Here is a 15,375-nt window from a genome sequence, read left to right on the forward strand (position 1 = left end):
ATTGAGTAGGCATGATAAAGCAAAGTAAATTGTGGGTAAAAGAGACAGACATTTATTACTACTATTACTACTATTTTTTTTGGTACTGCAGGAGAGGCCTTATTGATGAGAATAAGGGGAAGTAAAAGTGGTAAAGATAACTTTAGGAGAGCAGTAAAATTCTCAAAAAATGCATTGATGAATGAAAATGAAGGACAAAGCAAAAGAATTTTCAATTACCATTGTGGATCCAGTTAATATCAATAAACACAAATTTACAATTTCATTACATAGTCTGGAACAAATCTTCGCCCCAATGTTAAAAAAAAAAAAAACTGCCTATGCTGGAGATACAGAGTTAGAAATTATTGCAGATATACAGTTGTTGAAGTTACAGAAATAAATGAGATCCTAAAGATGAAGAGCATATAAGAAGAATATGTCAAGACAGATACTAGAAAAATGGGGAAGAATTAGACAATGAAGAACAGATGGTAGTAATTAGTTACCTGAGAGAAAATTTCATTATTTGATGAAGATAGAACCTGATTACAAGGGGTCAAGAAAAAACTGGAGGTAAGGAGAAGGAGTCAGTGAATATAGATTACTCTGTCGATAGACAATTGTATTGTTTTCATTTTGAGGACATTACGAAAAATGCCACAACCCATGGCTGTTATGATACCCATGTGAGTAAATTTCTGGGAGATATGTATATACACATGCACATTCAGGGATAGAATGGTTGGTTATAGGGTATGAATACCTTCTTTAAGAAATTTCTAAGTTGGTTAAGCCAATCTATACATCTGTCCACAAAGAACAATTTCTCTTATTCTACAATTCAGTTCTACCCAGCATTGTTGGTATTATTCATTTTAAAAAATTTGGTGGGTGTGTAACAATATTGCGTTATGGTTTTATTTTCCCTTTCTCTGATTCTTAGTGAGAGTGAGCATCTTTTCATACATTTATCAGTCATTTAGGTTTTCTCTCTTGTGAAGTCCTCGTTCAAATCTTTGCCCATTTTTTCTCCTTATTTGGTTGTTCCTTTCTTACTAAAGTGTTAGATTTTAGTATTTATTCTGGATAACTAGTCTTTTATCAATTGTATATAGTGTGAATATCTATTCCTATTCTGTAGCTTGTCTTTTACCTTACTTTATCATGTCTATTGATGAACGAAATCTTTTAATTTTAATGTTGCTAAATATATCAATATTTTCCTTTATGTTTAGTGGTTTTTGTGTCTTAAAAGGAATCCTTCCTGAGTGACATCAGTGAAAATAGCAGAATAGAGAAATCCAAAATTCCATCACTCTACTAAAGCAGAAAATAAATTGGTAAAAACAGCCAGAATGAACTTTAGCAGAACTCTGAAAATGAATAAAATGATTACAACCAGGTGAAAGGTTAATCAAGAAAAATAAACAAAAAAGGTGGCCCTGAAGACAACAGTCTACATTTCCAATACAGGTCTGTAGTACCAGAGGGAAAACAAACCTTATTCTGAAAGAACTGTGGTTTTTTTTTTGTTTTGAAATATCTTATGGCTTATTGAAGGACACACTCGAAGGGCTTGCCTTTATTTCACTTAACTCAGAATACTCCCAGGGTTGAGGCAGCTATTCCTTGGGGAGTGTTTGCTCAAATATTTAAAGGCAAATGTATTAGCCACTGTCATCTGGGCACGGAAAAACAGGACAAAAAATAGATAAAGTGAAAAACCTGGGAGTGAGGGCTATGGAATGAGGTACTTTAAGGCATAAGGACTCTGAAAAGCTCCCACGTATCCTTTGGACTCTAAAAGGTCAGGTTTATGTTCAGTTTATGTCCAGGGCTGGACATATCCTCAGAAAAGACCTGAGAAGGTTCTATTCTCTCACTTGCGGATAAACTTGAGGCTCTATACAAGCAGGAAGTGAAAGCTAATGAAAAGTTATAAATTGCCTGGCTGAGTGTTGAAGTGTGACCTAATATATACAAAGAGCTCATCTGCAAAAATTGAGAGATTTTCTCTGATTTTTTTTGTTTTGTTTTTATTATTATTATTCATATTTTGGTTCCAGGCATTTAAGGAAATACCTGTCAAATAGCTAGCTGACTACTAAGCAAACAATAGAAACTTCAGCGGTTGTGCACAACAAAGAAATACAAGCTAGAAAAAAGTATTTCAAAAAACGAACTAAACAAACAAATAACTACTACTGCTGAACAAGCAGCAACAAAAAGCCCCAGGGAGAGGGGAGAATCTAATTTCCAGAGTTGCTATTTATAATATTTAAATGTCAAGTTTTCAACAAAAAATTATGAAGTATGCAAAGAAGTAAGAAAGTATAACCTGTACAAAGAAGAAAAAAGGAAAAGAAAAAAGAAATAAACAGAAACTGTCTCTGAGAAAGTTCAGACACTGAGCTGACTAGACAAAGATTTTAAATTAATTATTTTAATAAAGTTTAGCTCAAAGAGCTAACAGAAACTATAAACAAAGAACTAAAGGCAAGCACAAGAATGATGCCTCACCAACAGGGAATCTCAATAAAAAGACGAATATCATAAAAAGAAACCAAATACAAATTCTAACACTGAAAATTACAACAGAAATGAAAAATTCACTAGTGGGACTCAACAGCAGATTTGAGCTGAAAATAAGGTGATTAACATGATATAGTCTGAGGATCAGAAAGAAAAAAAAATAAAGGAAAATAACATGGATTAAATAAAGAAAAATAACAACATGGCTTAAGCAATCTGTGGAATACCATCAAGCGTACTGAGATATGATTAATGATGGTCCCAGAAGGAGAGGGAGAAAGAAGCAAAGAGATTATTTGAGGAAATAATGCCTAAAACTTTCCAAATTTGATGAAAGACAAGAATGCACACAAGAAATTCAACAATCCCAATCTGGATAAACTAAAAAAGACTGACACCAAGATACATTATAATCAAACTGTTGAAAGTGACAAAGACAAAGAGAGAATTCTGATCCTCAGTAAGATTTACAGCTGATTTCTCAAGAGAAACCATGACAGTCAGAAAGCAGTGGAATGATGGTCAAAATGTTGAAAGATGAAAAAATCTGTCAACCAAGAATTCTTTATCTGATAAAACTAAATTTCAAAAACGAAGAAAAATTACAATATTCCCAGATAAACAAAAACTGAGTGAGTTCATTGCTCATAAATCTGCCCTACAAAAAATTTCTAAAGGGAGGCCTTCGGGCTGAAATAAAAAGAAACTAGCCAGTAATTGTAATTGACATGAAGAAGTACAGAACTCTACATAGGTAAACACAAAGGTCAGTACCTTATGTATATTTTTGTTTGTGAATCCTCTTTTCTACCCCACATAATTTTAAGAAACTACATTAAGCAATAACTATAGATCTATGTTGATGGGCATACAATATATTAATTTATAATTTATGAAAATAACATAAGTAGGGGACAAGGTATGAAGTTGTTGTATAATATTGAAACTAAGTTGGTATTAATTCAAACTAGATTGTTATGAGCTAAGATGCTAATTGTAATTCCCCAGGAAAACACTAGCACAATAACTAAATAATAGTAAATGTCACAAGGAGAATCAAAATGGTACACCAGAAAATATCTATACAGAAAAAAAGGAAGTAATAGAGGAGATAAAAAACAAAAATGATATAATATATATAAAAATAGCAAAATGGAAGAAACTCTTCTTTATAGTAATTGCATTAAATGTACATAAACTATCCAATTCAAAGATGGAAACTGGCTGAATGAATTAAAAAATACTATAATCCAACTAGAATCATGCATTGCATAATGACAATTTGATAGACAACAGATGACATATACAACAGTGGTCCCATAATATTATAATACTATATTTTTCCTGTACCTTTTCTATGTTTAGATATGTTTCAAAACACAAATACTTACCATTATGCTACATTGCTTATGGTATTCATTATAGTAACATGCTGTACAGTTTTGCAGCCTAGGACTAGGAACAACAGGTTATACCATTTGGCCTAGGTGTGTAGTAGGTTATACCATCTAGGTTTGTGTAATTATACTCACTCTGTGATATTCGCATAAAAACAAAATCACTGAACAATGCATTTCTCAGAACATGTCTCTGTTGTTAAGTGGAGTATGATTGTCTATGCTATCTACAAGAGATTCAAATTAGATTCAAAAGATCCAAATAAGTTGAAGGTGAAGGAATGGAAAAAGATATTCTATGGGAGCTGTAGCCAAAAGAGAGCTAGAAAAGCTACAGTAATATCAGACAAAATCAACTTTAAAACCAAAACTGTTATAAGAGACAAAAAAGATGTTACATAATGATAAAAAGGTCAGTTCATCAAGAAGACATAACAATTATTTAAAAAATACATAAAGCAAAAACTAATAATAATGAAGAGAGAAAAACTTCAAAAATAAGAGTTGGATACTGCAATATTCCACTTTTAATAATAGTTAGAGTAACTAGTTAGATCAACAAGTACAAGAGAACAGCAGTCCTCAATGTTTTGGGCACCAAGTACTGTTTTCATGAAAGATAATTTTTCCACAGACGGGGTCGGTGGGGATGGTATGGATAAAACTGTTTCACCTCAGATCATCAGGGATTAGTTCCTAGACCCCTTGCATTCACACTCCTATGAGAATCTAATGTTGCCGCTGATCTGAGAGGAGGTAGAGCTCAGCAGTAATGCTTGCTTGCCCACTGCTGCTCACCTCCCACTGTGCAGACCGGTTCCTAACAGGTCATGGACTGGTATTAGTCCTTGGCCTGCGGCTTGGGGACCCCTTCAATAGAAGACCTGAACAACACTATAAACCAACTAGACCTAACAGCCATATAGGAACACTGTGTCTGATACCAGCAGAATACACATTTTTTTCAAGTGAACATGAGGATATACCATATATATTAGGCCACAAAATAGGTCTCACAAAATTTAAAAAGATTGAAACCTTTACAGTGTATTTTTTCTGACCATAATGGAAGGAAATTAAAACTCAATAACAGAAAGAAATCTGGGACCAGGTGCGGTGGCTCATGCCTGTAATCCCAACAATTTGGGAGGCCTAGGTGGGTGGATCACCTGAGGTCAGCAGTTCGAGACCAGCCTGGCCAACATGGCAAACCCCCATCTCTACTAAAAATACAAAAATTAGCTGGGTGTGGTGACACATGCCTGTAATCCCAGCTACCTGTGAGGCTGAGGTAGGAGAATCGCTTGAACCCAGGAGGCGGAGGTTTCAGTGAGCCGAGATTACGCCACTGCACTCCAGCCTGGGAGACAGAGCAAGACTCCATCTAAAAAAAGAAAGAAAGAAAGAAAGAAAGAAAGAAAGAAAGAAAGAAAGAAAGAAAGAAAGAAAGAAAGAAAGAAAGAAAGAAAGAAATAAATTTGGGAAATTCACAAGTATGTGGAAATTAAACACATTTTAAAAAAATTTATTTATTATTATTATTATACTTTAAGTTCTAGGGTGCATGTGCATAACGTGCAGGTTTGTTACATATGTATACTTGTGCCAGGTTGGTGTGCTGCACCCATCAACTCGTCAGCACCCATCAACTCGTCATTTACATCAGGTATAACTCCCAATGCAATCCCTCCCCCCTCCCCCCTCCCCATGATAGGCCACGGTGTGTGATGTTCCCCTTCCCGAGTCCAAGTGATCTCATTGTTCAGTTCCCACCTATGAGTGAGAACATGCGGTGTTTGGTTTTCTGTTCTTGTGATAGTTTGCTGAGAATGATGGTTTCCAGCTGCATCCATGTCCCTACAAAGGACATGAACTCATCCTTTTCTATGGCTGCATAGTATTCCATGGTGTATATGTGCCACATTTTCTTAATCCAGTCTGTCACTGATGGACATTTGGGTTGATTCCAAGTCTTTGCTATTGTGAATAGTGCCACAATAAACATACGTGTGCATGTGTCTTTATAGCAGCATGATTTATAATCCTTTGGGTATATACCCAGTAATGGGATGGCTGGGTCATACGGTACATCTAGTTCTAGATCCTTGAGGAATCGCCATACTGTTTTCCATAATGGTTGAACTAGTTTACAATCCCACCAACAGTGTAAAAGTGTTCCTATTTCTCCACATCCTCTCCAGCACCTGTTGTTTCCTGACTTTTTAATGATTGCCATTCTAACTGGTGTGAGATGGTATCTCATTGTGGTTTTGATTTGCATTTCTCTGATGGCCAGTGATGATGAGCATTTATTCATGTGTCTGTTGGCTGTATGAATGTCTTCTTTTGAAAAAAGTCTGTTCATATCCTTTGCCCACTTTTTGATGGGGTTGTTTGTTTTTTTCTTGTAAATTTGTTTGAGTTCTTTGTAGGTTCTGGATATTAGCCCTTTGTCAGATGAGTAGATTGCAAAAATTTTCTCCCATTCTGTAGGTTGCCTGTTCACTCTGATGGTAGTTTCTTTTGCTGTGCAGAAGCTCTTTAGTTTAATGAGATCCCAGTTGTCAATTTTGGCTTTTGCTGCCGTTGCTTTTGGTGTTTTAGACATGAAGTCTTTGCCCATGCCTATGTCCTGAATGGTACTACCTAGGTTTTCTTCTAGGGTTTTTATGGTATTAGGTCTAACAGTTAAGTCTCTAATCCATCTTGAATTAATTTTCGTATAAGGAGTAAGGAAAGGATCCAGTTTCAGCTTTCTACTTATGGCTAGCCAATTTTCCCAGCACCATTTATTAAATAGGGAATCCTTTCCCCATTTCTTGTTTCTCTCTGGTTTGTCAAAGATCAGATGGCTGTAGATGTGTGGTATTATTTCTGAGGACTCTGTTCTGTTCCATTGGTCTATATCTCTGTTTTGGTACCAGTACCATGCTATTTTGGTTACTGTAGCCTTGTAGTATAATTTGAAGAAAACACATTTTTAAATAACCAGTGAGTCAAAGAGGAAATCACAAGGGAAATAAGAGAATAATTTGAGACAAACAAAAATGAAAACATAACATATGAAAATTCAAGAGATGCAGAGAAACAGTGTTCAGAGGGAAACTTGTAGCTATACACATCTACTTTTAAAAAGAAGAAAGATTTCATATCGATACACTAATCTTCCACCCTAAGAAACTATAAAATAAAGTGTAAACTAAACCCAAAGCAAACAAGAGAAAATAATAAGAATTATAGTGGAGATAAATGAAATAGAGAACACAAAAACATTGAAAGAATCAAGAAGACCACAGTTGGTCCTTCAAAAGTATCAGCAAAATTAACAAATCTTTAAGTAGGCTGACAAAAAGAGGAAAAGATTCAAATTACTAAAATCAAGAATGAAAGTAGGAACATTGCATGAGCTTACCGAAGTGAAATGACTACCAGAGGATTATTTCATAATCATTAAATACTAGGAACAACGGTATGCCAACAAATTGCATGACCGAGATAAAACAGACAAGTATTTAGAAACACAGACACTACCAAAACCAACTCAAGAAGAAATAGAAAATCTGAATAGAAATACTAAAAAGGTTGAATCAGTACACAAAAATACTTTCAACAAGGAAAAGCCCAGGACCAGATGGCCTCATTAATGAATTCTATTAAATGTTTAAAGAAGAATTAACAAAAATTATCTACCAACTCTTCTACAAAATATGAGGAGGGAACATTTCCTAGCTCATTTTAAGTGGCCAGTTTTACCCTGACACTAAAGACAATGACATCATAAGAACAAAAAAACTACAGGCTAATATCCTTTATGAATACAGATGCAAGTATCCTTAACAAAATACTAGGAAACAAAAACAAATACTATACTAAAATGATTATACATCAAGACCAAGTGAGATTTATTATAAAAATGTAAGAGTGGCTCAACATAAGATGATAAGTCAGTGGAATACATCAAGTTAACAGAATGAAGGGAAAAAAAACTTCACAAATGATCATCTCCGTTAATATAGAACAAGCATTTGATGCAATACCCTTTCAGGATAAAACACTCAGAAAACTAGGAATATAAGGCAACTTCCTGAATTTGATAGAGGCATCTATACAAAACCCACAGCCAATATCTTCCTTAATAATGAGACTGAAAACTTCCGCTAAGTTCAGGAAAAAGGATGTCTGCTCAGGCCAATTCTACTTAACATTGTGCTCAAAGTTCTAGCCAGGGAAATTAGGCAAGAAATAGAAATAAAAGCCTTCAAATTGGAAAGGAAGTAGAACTATATTCACAGATGACATGGTTTTTTTTTTTTTTGAACATATAGTCATCAATTTTCTTTTTTATTTTTTTTAATTTATTTATTATTATTATACTTTAAGTTGTAGGGTACATGTGCATAACGTGCAGGTTTGTTACATATGTATACTTGTGCCATGTTGGTGTGCTGCACCCATCAACTCGTCATTTCCATCAGGTATAACTCCCAATGCAATTCCTCCCCCCTCCCCCCTCCCCATGATAGGCCCCTGTGTGTGATGTTCCCCTTCCTGAGTCCAAGTGATCTCATTGTTCAGTTCCCACCTATGAGTGAGACCATGCGGTGTTTGGTTTTCTGTTCTTGTGATAGATTGCTAAGAATGATGGTTTCCAGCTGCATCCATGTCCCTACAAAGGACACAAACTCATCCTTTTTGATGGCTGCATAGTATTCCATGGTGTATATGTGCCACATTTTCTTAATCCAATCTGTCACTGATGGACATTTGGGTTGATTCCAAGTCTTTGCTATTGTGAATAGTGCTGCAATAAACATACGTGTGCATGTGTCTTTATAGCAGCATAATTTATAATCCTTTGGGTATATACCCAGTAATGGGATGGCTGGGTCATATGGTATATCTAGTTCTAGATCCTTGAGGAATCGCCATACTGTTTTCCATAATGGTTGAACTAGTTTACAATCCCACCAACAGTGTAAAAGTGTTCCTATTTCTCCACATCCTCTCCAGCACCTGTTGTTTCCTGACTTTTTAATGATCGCCATTCTAACTGGTGTGAGATGGTATCTCATTGTGGTTTTGATTTGCATTTCTCTGATGGCCAGTGATGATGAGCATTTTTTCATGTGTCTGTTGGCTGTATGAATGTCTTCTTTTGAAAAAAGTCTGTTCATATCCTTTGCCCACTTTTTGATGGGGTTGTTTGTTTTTTTCTTGTAAATTTGTTTGAGTTCTTTGTAGGTTCTGGATATTAGCCCTTTGTCAGATGAGTAGATTGCAAAAATTTTCTCCCATTCTGTAGGTTGCCTGTTCACTCTGATGGTAGTTTCTTTTGCTGTGCAGAAGCTCTTTAGTTTAATGAGATCCCATTTGTCAATTTTGGCTTTTGCTGCCATTGCTTTTGGTGTTTTAGACATGAAGTCTTTGCCCATGCCTATGTCCTGAATGGTACTACCTAGGTTTTCCTCTAGGATTTTTATGGTATTAGGTCTAACATTTAAGTCTCTAATCCATCTTGAATTAATTTTCGTATAAGGAGTAAGGAAAGGATCCAGTTTCAGCTTTCTACTTATGGCTAGCCAATTTTCCCAGCACCATTTATTAAATAGGGAATCCTTTCCCCATTTCTTGTTTCTCTCAGGTTTGTCAAAGATCAGACGGCTGTAGATGTGTGGTATTATTTCTGAGGACTCTGTTCTGTTCCATTGGTCTATATCTCTGTTTTGGTACCAGTACCATGCTGTTTTGGTTACTGTAGCCTTGTAGTATAGTTTGAAGTCAGGTAGCGTGATGCCTCCAGCTTTGTTCTTTTGACTTAGGATTGTCTTGGAGATGCGGGCTCTTTTTTGGTTCCATATGAACTTTAAAGCAGTTTTTTCCAATTCTGTGAAGAAACTCATTGGTAGCTTGATGGGGATGGCATTGAATCTATAAATTACCTTGGGCAGTATGGCCATTTTCACGATATTGATTCTTCCTATCCATGAGCATGGTATGTTCTTCCATTTGTTTGTGTCCTCTTTTATTTCACTGAGCAGTGGTTTGTAGTTCTCCTTGAAGAGGTCCTTTACATCCCTTGTAAGTTGGATTCCTAGGTATTTGATTCTCTTTGAAGCAATTGTGAATGGAAGTTCATTCCTGATTTGGCTCTCTGTTTGTCTGTTACTGGTGTATAAGAATGCTTGTGATTTTTGCACATTAATTTTGTATCCTGAGACTTTGCTGAAGTTGCTTATCAGCTTAAGGAGATTTTGGGCTGAGACAATGGGGTTTTCTAAATATACAATCATGGATGACATGGTTTTATATATTTTTTTATATACACACACACACACACACACACATATATTCCTAAAACATCCATAAAAAGAACAAGTAGAGCTAATAATCAAATTTAGCGAAGTTGCAGAATACATGAAGAACACACAAAAATCCGCTGTATTTTTATATACCAATACTGAAACATTCAAAAATAAAATTAAGAAAACAATTCCATTTACAATAGCATCAAAGAGAATAAAATATGCAGAGTAAATTTAACCAAAAAATTATAAAACCTGTATATCAAAAATTACAAAACATTGCTGAAAGAAATTAAAGGCAAATAAATGGAAAGACATATGTGTTAATGGAATGCAATACTTAATATTGTTAAGATGGCAATATTGCCCAAAGCTGTCTATAGATTCAATGCAATCACTGTCAAATCCCACTGGTGTGTTTTGTAGAAATAGAAAAACCTATCCTGAAATTCATATGGAATCTCAAGGGAACCTAATAGCTAAAACAATCTTGAAAAAGACAAAGAAAGTTGGCGGATTCATAATTCCTGCTTGCTTTCTTTCTTTTCTTTTTTTATTTTTGAGACGGAGTTTTGCTCTTGTTGCCCAGGCTCGGGTGCAATGGCACCGTCTTGGCTCACTGCAACCTCCGCCTCCTGGGTTCAAGCAATTCTCCTGTCTCAGCCTCCCAAGTAGCTGGGATTACAGGCACCCGCCACCATCCCCAGCTAATTTTTTTTTGTATTTTTAGTAGAGATGGGGTTTCACCATTTTGGCCAGAGTGGTCTCAAATGCCTGACCTCAAGTGATCTGCCCACCTCGGCCTCCCAAAATGCTGGGATTACAGGTGTGAGTCACCGTGCCAGGCTAATTTCTGCTTTTTAAACTTACTTAAAAGCTATGTAATCAAAACAGCATGGTACTGGGATAAGGCAAACATAGGTTAATGGAATAGAATTGAGGGTCCAGAAATAAGCACTCTTAACTTCATACTTAATTGATTTGAGACAGGAGTGCCAAGGCAATTAATTGGGAAGAACAGTCTTTCAATAAATTATGCTGGAACAACTGCATATCCATATGCAAAAGAATGAAGTTGAAACCTTGCCTTACACCATACACAAAAATTAAGTCAAAATGTATCAAATACCTAATTGTATTATAAGAGCTCAACTATAAAATTCTAAGAAGAAAACATAAAGGTAAATCTTCATGACTTTGGTGATGGATTTTTAGATATGACACCAAAAGTACAAGCAACAACAGAAAAATTAGATTAACTGGACTTCATCAAACTTAAAAACTTTTGTGCAAAGAACATTATCAAGACAGTGAAAAGACAAAATACAGAAAGGAAGGAAATATTTGCAAATCCTATCTCTGATAGAGTCCAGTATCCAGCACATATATAAGGAACTCTTACAACTCAATAATAAAAAGACCAACAACCTGCTTGAAAATGGGCAAAAGGCGTGAATAAACATTTTTCCAAAGAAGCTACACAAATCATCATCAAGTATATGAAAAGATGTTTAGCATCCTTAGTCATTAGGGAAATGCAAATCAAAACCACAATGAGATGCCATTTCACACCCACTCAGATGATAAGAATTAAGAAAAAAGGAAGGCCCGGTACAGTGGCTCACACCTGTAATCCCAGCACTTCGGGGGGCCGAGGCTGGAAGATTACAAGGTCAGGAGATTGAGACCGGCCTGGCCAACATAGTGAAACCCCTTCTCTACTAAAAATACAAAATTAGTCAGGCGTGGTGCCGGGCACCTGTAATCCTAGCTACTTGAGAGGCTGAGGCAGGAGAATCACTTGAACCCGGGAAACTGAGGTTGCAGTGAGCCAAGATTGGGCCACTGCACACCAGCCAGGGCGACAGTGAGAGATTCCATCTCAAAAAAAAACAAAAAGAAAAAAGAAAAAAAGCAAACGCTGGCAGGGATATACAGAAACTGGAACCCTCATACATTGCTGTTGGGTATATAAAATGATGCAGCTCTGTGGATAATAGTTTGGCACTTCTTTAAAAGTTAACATAGAATTATCTTGACAATGAATTCCACTCCTAGGTGTATATTCAAGAGAACTGAAACAGGTGTTCAAAATAAAAACATACATGAATGTGCCTAACAGCGTTATTTTAATAATCAAAAAGTACACACAACCCAAATGACCATCAGCTAATAAATGGATAAACTAAATGTGGTATACCTTACAATGGAATATTGTACAGCCACAAAAAGGAGTACTGATACATGCTACCACTTGGATAACCTTGAAAACATTGTTTATTTAGTGATAGAAACTAGACATAAAGAGTTACATATTGTATGATTACATTTATATGTTATGTCCAAAATAAGTAAACCTACAGAGACAGCCAATTAATGGTTGTCAGGGGCTGGGGGCAGAGGAAATGGAGAATAGACTGCTTAATGAGCAAGGTGTTTTTTTGGGGGGGGTAGTGATAAAATGTTCTGGAACTGGATAAAAGTAATAGTTGTGCAACACTGTGAATGTAGTAAAAGTCACTGAATTACACACTTTAAAATTAGAATGGTGAATTTTATGTTATGTGAATTTTACTTCAATTCAATTAAAAAAGAAATTCTTTCTTAAGCCAGCATAATAAAAACATTGTTCTATAAAAATCTATAAAAGCTTTATAGTTTCCTCTTCCCTGTTTGGGTCTCTAATACACCTGGAGTTGATTTTTGTATACTGTGAGATAGGGGAACCAATTTCATTTATTTTCATATAGATAGCCTGTTGTCCCAGCATCATTTATTGAAAAAATAACTTCTCTATAATTCTGCACTATAAATTATCATACACTAAGTGACCATATGTGTGTTGATGTGTTTTGGGCTTTAAATTCTGTTCCATTGGTCTAAATATTAATCCTGGCACCATTAAGAAGTTACTTTAATTATATCATTATACTAAACCTTGATATCTGGTAGAGCAGGTCTTCCCACTTTGCTCTTATTCTTGTTCAATACTGTCTTTGTTGTTTTTTTTTGCCCTTTGCAATTCTATCTATATAAATTTTAGAAGTAAAATTTAGATCACCTGAGGTCAGGAATTCGAGACCAGCCTGACCAACATGATGAAATCCCATTTCTACTAAAAATACAAAAATTTAGCTGGGTGTGGTGGCGGGCGCCTGTAATCCCAGCTACTCAGTAGGCTGAGGCAGGAGAATCGCTTGATCCCAGGAGGGGGAGGTTTCAGTTAGACGAGACTGTGCCACTGCACTCTAGCCTGGGCAACAAGAGTAAAACTCCGTCACAAAACAAACAAACAAACAATCAAAAAACAAACAAACAAAAACCTTCGGATTTTATTTCCTATGTTTGTACAGAAAAGTACAGAAAACTTTTGAAGGATACCCTTCAAAATGATAAAAATGTTTACTTTGGGGGGGAGTGTGAGGGTAAATAAAAATGAATGAGAGGGTGGTTCAAAAAGGGTATTAATCTTATCTATGTTTTGTTTTCTTTTTTTACTGAGTGTGTGCTCATGTGCTACTTGCCTGATTAAAACATTTCAGTAATGAAAACCATGGTGGGAGACTGTTTCAGAAAATAAGTGGCCACCATACTCAACAACTAGGGAGAAATAAGGAATGAATAGGGTCTCGTACATAGATGATATCTAATAATAAGGAAGTAGAAGCAGCCACTAACTGAGAATTACAAGCAGTTTTTTGAGATAGAAGGAATAGAGCAAAGTATTAATTCAGGAAAATTGTTTTAAATAGAAAGAACAAATAATTCAGCCCTGATGGCCTTTATTTTAGTATAACAAGAAGAGGAGAATATAGGGGAAACTGAGTCAAGGGCAAAGGTCTGAAAATTGCAATTTGGCAATGTATATAAGGTTGTCAATAAGAGAGATGAACCAAAGGGTTGCCATGGAGTAGTGAGGATCTACCTAGAGTAAGTAGAATTAGTAGTGAGTTAAATCAGAACAAATGAGAAGGAAAAATGCCAAATCACTCACAAAAGAAATAACATTCCTACTTTTAGAGAAGTAATCTGTATTTCTACTATCTTATGCAACTCATAGCATGGAGGAAACAATTTGTCCCAGATGATCTCAAACTTTCTTTAGATATGCAATGTAATTTTGACTGTGAATTATTAAATAATAGAATTTTCCTCATTAAGGAAAACTGTAATGGGAACACATAATTTTCCTAGGAACTGTGCTGATTCTTTAATTAATTAATTTATTTTTTTCTGTCTTAAAGCTAATTTCACTGGTTGGGCAGACATTTTTAAAAGAAGAAATGGAGAGTTATATTATAAAAATCAGAATACATAGTCAAAATATCTTTTCCCCTTTTGAGCGCTGTAGTCCTTTGAAATGGCAGTATGAATGCCAATAAAGTAAACATACAAATTTATATTTGATGCCAAGAAAATTCATAAATGAACACACATTTTCTCTTCTAATAATTATTTTTGCCACTTAAAGTTTTAAAGAAAAGTTTAAACTTAAAGTCGCAAGGCTGTACAATAGAAATTCTCTGTTATTTGAATTTAATGTTGGGTAGCTAGTGAGCAAATTTACAATAATCAGAGTGAGTTTCCCAAAGCAACCATGTACAAAGAAGTACAGCTTCAACAGCTACAAATTTGTCAGTCTCTATGGTGGAGGTTTTTGGATCCCTTGAGCAGCTTGGTGGCCAACTCCAAAATGTGTACCCTTTCCTTCCAACTTCTCTTTTTAGAGATCATTAAGGTAGGCTGCATTTTCTATAAATCCTATTTTTCATCCAGGTGTGTGACATAGCACCTGAACTAACAATAATGATTGATTACAGGCTGGGCGCGGTGACTCACACCTGCAATCCCAGTACTTTTGGGAGGCCGAGGCAGGTGGATCATGAGGTCAGGAGTTTGAGATCAGCCAGTTCAAGACCAGCCTGGCTAACATGGTGAAGTCCTATCTCTACTAAAAATACAAAAATTAGCTGGGTGTGGTTGCACATGACTGTAATCCCAGCTACTCGGGAGGCTGAGGCAAGAGAATCGCTTGAACCCAGGAGGTTAAGGTCGCATGAGCTGAGATTGTGCCGCTGCACTCCAGCCTGAGCCAGAGAAAAACTCTGTCTTAGAAAGAAAAACAAAAACAAAACAGATTGATTACATGTGAATACCTAAAT

The 15,375-nt window shown here is 35.7% G+C and overlaps 1 protein-coding gene across 27 annotated transcripts in view; it reads right to left on the reverse strand.

Moving 5' to 3' along the window:
* LOC105472850 (gephyrin) overlaps positions 1 to 15,375 on the reverse strand; it is a 737,491-nt gene that overhangs the window by 228,591 nt on the left and 493,525 nt on the right. The window lies entirely within an intron of this gene.

This window comes from Macaca nemestrina, chromosome 7 (assembly GCF_043159975.1).
Source record: "Macaca nemestrina isolate mMacNem1 chromosome 7, mMacNem.hap1, whole genome shotgun sequence".
NCBI classification, from domain to species: Eukaryota; Metazoa; Chordata; class Mammalia; order Primates; family Cercopithecidae; genus Macaca; species Macaca nemestrina.